The sequence below is a fragment of the Muntiacus reevesi genome, chromosome X (genome assembly GCF_963930625.1).
Source record: "Muntiacus reevesi chromosome X, mMunRee1.1, whole genome shotgun sequence".
NCBI classification, from domain to species: Eukaryota; Metazoa; Chordata; class Mammalia; order Artiodactyla; family Cervidae; genus Muntiacus; species Muntiacus reevesi.
The window spans coordinates 35,789,616-35,795,616 of record NC_089271.1 but is presented as its reverse complement, the minus strand read 5'-3'; the positions used below and the strand labels follow the sequence as shown (position 1 = coordinate 35,795,616).

The 6,001-nt window shown below is 36.5% G+C and overlaps 1 pseudogene; it reads right to left on the bottom strand.

The window, feature by feature from the left end:
* Positions 1 to 4,793: 4,793 nt before the first annotated feature.
* LOC136154418 (transmembrane protein 126A pseudogene) lies at positions 4,794 to 5,365 on the bottom strand (annotated as a pseudogene).
* Positions 5,366 to 6,001: the final 636 nt, after the last annotated feature.

Sequence of the window (6,001 nt, the reverse complement as noted above, 5' to 3'; positions counted from 1 at the left end):
CACTGTTCAAAGCAGCAAGATTCTCAAGAGCTAAAAGGTGGAAACAACTCAAATGTACACTGAACAGGTGAAAGGTTTAACAAATGTGACATAAATGTATCACACATGCAATGGGATACTTCGGCCACCTGATGCGAAGAACTGACTCATTGGAAAAGACCCTGAGGCTGGGAAGGTTGGATGGCATCACCAACTCAACGGACATAAGTCTGAGTAGACTCTGCAAGTTGGTGATGGACAGGGAGGCCTGGAATGCTGCAGTCCACGGGGTCGGAAAGAGTCGGACATGACTGTGTGATTTAACTAAACTGAAAAATACCAAATCACTATCTTGTATACCTGAAACTTACATAGTGTATGTCAAGGATACTTAATAAAACAGAAAATTTCACTTATATCAAACCATCATCTACTAGATAATTCTTTGTAGTCTCACATAAATATCTTTTGACTAATATATGATGTTGAAATAAATGACCATTTTTATTTTTGAAGAAAGTGATAGACAGACAATCCCAGGAGCAAGAAAGCTAACTTGTTCATGATTTCACATACAACAGAAAGAAGAAAAAGAAAGTTGAATTTTAACTAGGCTGAATTTCCCTTTTAGGAAGGCAGTATATAAATTCCAATTTGTAAAGTTTAAACAGCGAAAGCTATTCACTAAAATGTGAAACTTCAGGATGAGCAAATGTAAAAAGTGTGTTAGGCTCTGTGAGTATAATACATTAGTTTCTCATGTGGGGTTGTTCTCTAGTATATTTTGGCGGTGGCAAAATTCTGCCCCCATTCCTTCACTTCACCATTATATAATCAGCCCTTTTCCATGTAGCTGCATATGGTTAAACATAATTTTTGGATATTTCTGTATTCAAGGTGTTAAAATCCATTACTGTCATCACACTTTTTGAGGTCTGAATTGCCCCAAGTTTGGCCATGTGGAGTCCCTTCAAACTAGTTCTTGGTTTTAATTTCTTTAAATTTTGAAATAATTTCTAAATAAAGTTTAGACTTACAGAAAAGCTATAAAAATTAATACAGATAGTTTGTGTATAACTTCCATTGAACATTCCTAATGGAAACACCTTATATAGCTATGACATAGATGATCAAAATCAGAACATTAACAATGATACAACTAACTAAACTGCAGATCTTAGTGGAATTTTGCTAATCTTTGCACTAATGCCATTTTTTTTTTTTAGTCCCCTAGCCAACACAGGTGCCCACATTATGTTCAGGTGTTATGTCTTATTATTTTATGACAGTCCCTCAGTTACTCTTTTTAATGTATTTATTTGGCTGTATGGGGTCTTAGTTGCAGCATGCAGGGTCTCCTTTGTTGCGTCACATGGGATCTTTCCTTGTGGCACACAGACTATCTAGTTGTAGTACGTGGGCTTAGTTGCTTCATGGGATGTGGGATCTTAGATCTCTGACCAGGGATTGAACCCACGTCCCCTGCATCGCAAGGCAGATTCTTAACCATTGGACCACCAGGAAAGTCCCTCCTCAGTTGTTCTTTGTACTTCATGATACACACACTTTTAAACAGTACTGATCTGATATCTTGGAGAATGCTCCCCAATTTGGATGTTTTGTGTTTCCCCGCAATTAGAGTGAGCTCATGCATCTTTAATTAGCTCTCAGTACATCATATCATGGATTGATGATGCTAAAGCGTCTTGTTAGAGATGGTGTTGAACTTGATCACTTGTTTGTGTGGTGCAGGGGTTCAGAATAGGCTTCCTGAAAATATGCCACTTTGGCATGCAAATTATTTTGAGCCGCAGGCAATCTAGATGCTATGGGCCCAAGATAAATTTTTACCTTTTCCTTAAATAATTTAAATTGAGGGCAGTGCCGAAATAACATAATACTAGAAATAACTTTTTATGCCTATTTCTATGGCAGGACAAACATCTAATTACTAAAATTATGTCCTTCTTATTGTGCTGTGACTTACCTTCCCATCCTCTCTGAAATTCCATTCATTAATCCCATTCCTTAAATCAGGATGGCATGTATACCTCATTACACCTTTTTGACTCAGAACCATTCATGTAAGTTGGGTTTCTGGATGTGTGACATTAAATTAGATTTTCTTCTATTAATCTATCTCATGTCAATTTAATTCTTAGACAAGCCAGAAGACTCTAGAAGGGTAGAGGAAAGTTTTCTTCCTCGTTGACAGTGGTCTCTGCTGAATTTCATCAACATAAAGTTACTGCTTTTCCTTTTGTAATTAACAAATGTCTTATGGGACTTCCCTGGTGGCTCAGATGGTAAAGCGTCTGGCTGCAATGCAGGAGACCCGGGTTTGATCCCTGGGTCAGGAAGATCCCCTGGAGAAGGAAATGGCAGCCAATTCCAGTACTCTTGTCTGGAAAATTCCATGGACGGAGGAACCTAGTAGGCTACAGTCCATGGGGTTGCAAAGAGTCAGACACGACTGAGCGATTTCAAATTCACTTTCACCTATGGGCACAGCTTTTGAGATGATGCAAATATCTCATTGCTTTCCATACTTTCATCCACTAGTTTTACCATCAACCAACAGTTCTTTATGCACCAGTTTTTTCTGGGATGTTTGCTCCAAATTATTTTTCTATTACCTTCATTCCTTCTTCACTTATTAGAATTGCTCTCTAAATTAAAGAAGCGGTAAACTTTCACCCCAATTTATTTGTTAATTCAATTACTTAGTTGAATTATTTCACTATTACAATTCAATTATATTCACATGAACTCTTTTAATCTTGGAGCATCTTGTGAGTCTAGCGTCCTGGAACACAAACTTTGTGAAATAACACTATAAATATGTTAACATCCACCAGAATGGGCTGACAGTGTAACCGGAGACAAACATTCTAACCACATTTAAGCCTTTACTAACCATCATGACTTTTTTATTATTAAAGTACATGGGTGTAAATACATAATCGTCATTATTCTGCATGATCTACATGGCTTTGCAATGTAAGTCATTAAAAATGCTGCTTAAAGGGAGTAATTGAGGACCTCCCTGGTGGCCCCCTGGCTAAGACTTTGGATATGGGGCATATGTGTTCAATCCCTGATGAGGGAACAAGATCCTGTATGCTGCAACTAAGAACCAATACAAGCAAATAAATGAATAAATAAATAAATAAAATTCTTTTTAAAAAGAAAGCAATTAATTCCAGTTCTTCTGTTTGGTATCACATATGCTACAGACAATTACTTATAATTTTTTCATAATTGGTATGTGATAGTATTCCTGATAAACAGAAACAAAAATAGCATACTTTCTTAATATAATGCTTTCATGATGACAAAATGTTTTTCCCAGGTAATTTCTAGGGGCTGATATTTATAATTTCAATTAATTTGGGATTTGAAGTGAAGATTATGTAGTCCAACTCACAATGCAGCCATTGTTTCAAGCCATCCCTGCTGAATTCCCCTATTAGCAATTAATAATATTTTAAATGCAAAGAGTGTGGGGCAATAAAATGGTTTGATGAATACATATATCTCCATTTTTCTTCCTATCATCTATCTATCTTTAAGAGTTTCTCTAATAACTGTGATCTTTTTAAGGAAAGTTTAAGAATCTTTCTATTTAAGAAATAATGCATGAATTTGATATTTCAATACATGATTTTGCCTGATTGTGTTCCAAATTTCTCATGTTCCCAAACTCTGTTACATTGGTTTATTTATTGTATTTCTTCCATAAACCTAGTATGGTTTAAACTTTCCTTCTTTTCATAGTCTTTAGGTATAAGCCAGTGAGGATGAAATTTAGACATGTAGCCTAAGATTAGATACTATAAAAATTAATTATAGCTTCTAACCTTAAAGAATTTTAAGTATACCAGTAATCACTGAAATAGGGAGTCTGTGATAAATGTCAGCCAAAGGTTACAGTTGAGGTATTATGGTTTAATGGAAAGAGAAATGCTTTGTGGAAATAGAGGGTTTTGATAGGATTAAAGAAGGAAAAAACCTTAGACGTATGGATATGGGGAGAAGTAGGGCATGCCAGTACGTGGATAACAGAAGCAATAGATTGGTGGGGTATGAATGGAGGTAACAGCAGCCTATTGCTGAGGCAGAATCAAAATCATATTTATATAGACACTGAGTGGCAGAGAGATCCACACTAATAACGGGAGCAAAGAGAAACTGGTGACTGGACAATCACTTCCAGAGAAACAAGAGATAATGATAACTTGAACTAAAAGCAATGGAAACTGAAACAAAGAATGATTGGGCCAGACTTGGAACTCCTAGAAGTCTCATATCCTAATCACTGTTTGCAGTTGAGGGATGAGGATAGAGAAAAGGCAGACATAAAAGATGAATGATATTGGTGACTTGTGCAGGTGAGACAGGGACAGGACACTGGCAGTATCATTCAAAGAAAGAGGAAACCCAGAGAAAAGCCCTTGGAGGGGCATGTTCTGGTGTGAAATAACCCAGTATCAGCTCCTGACAGAACCCTAGGACTTCATAATGCAACAGTCTACACTCAGATTTTAAGACGATACACTAAGCTGAAGGCTAGAGAGAGGATTGGAACTGAGTAATGCAACGAAACAATTAATTTGATTATGCATAAAAACATCACTGTTATTGCAGTATTAATAAAGAAGGTGAATCTTGTTGATTCATGCATGGAAATAACATACCTAAATACATATTAGCTTTAAAAAGTCAAGTCATTTTTTTTATGTACATGTCTCTGTTTATTCATACTTAGATGTAGGTTCGTTTTATTTTTGTGTACAGATTTGCTTTATAATCACTCAACTTCTGGGTAACTGAAGAGCCTTTATAAGTAGTTTATATTGTCTAGACCCAAGGTATGCAGCTAACCCAGTCTGGAGCAAAATGGGAAATAACATCTTTCTAAAGACAGGCTTAGAAGTCCTAATCCAGTAATTTAAGATGTTTCCTTTCTCTGGTAGCAGGGCTGAATTATACCTAGCTGCTAGGCCACCATTCACAGGGATGGCCAAGAAAACAAGATACAGGCCACCGAAAACAAGACCAACAAACCCACCTCGTGTAATGGTACAGGTTTCACAATGCAGATCACTTGTATTCAAAGGTAAACTTAAAAACCTTTGTAAGATACGTTTGCTTTCAAAAATGGGATCACCGCCATTGGTAAGCCAGCAGCTATACGAGCCTGTGTCACACGTAAGATGCACCGAAAAAGACTGTTTGCTATTAGGCCAAGAGAGCAGCAATAAGTCCAATATATTGATCCATTTTCAAGCAGATTCCTTTCTGCTTCTGAGAGTTGGTTAATTTTTCTGGCTATGATATCAATTAAGTTCTCCTTGATAGTACCATCTGATTCATGATTTTCCATCTTGAGCCTTACATTCTTCTCCCAGCGGTCGATGCCTCCTCCGGTCATCTTCAGCCAAGTGAGGGCTCACCCCAACCTTTGCTCAAGTCACCCATAAGAAGACATTTTGGCTGCCACAAGGCAAGTCATTTATATGTTCTTGTTTTATTATATTCACAGTCTTTATCATCTAGAATTGTGAAGAAAAAACGACAGAGACTGAAGGTCTGTCAGAAAACTTTCCAGTGTAGGTCAAAAAACTTGTGAGCTCAAGGGTGGGTCTAGAGAATTACGCTGAGTGAAATAGAGAAAGACAAATAATGTATGATATCACTTAAATGAGGAATCTAAAAAAATACAACAAAGGAATATATATAGCAAAAGAGAAACTGATTCACAGATACAGAAAACAAATTAGTGGTTACCAGTGGGGAGAAGGAAGGAGGAAAGGGCATGATATAGGTAGAGGATTAAGAGAAACAAAATACTATGTATAAAATAAAAAGCAAGGATATATTGTTCAGCACAAGCAATTATAGCTATTATTTTGCAATAACTTTTAATGTAGTATAATCTACACAAATACTGAATCACACTGCCATACACCTTAAACTAATACAAGATTATAGATCAACTATATGTCAATAAAAAGAAATT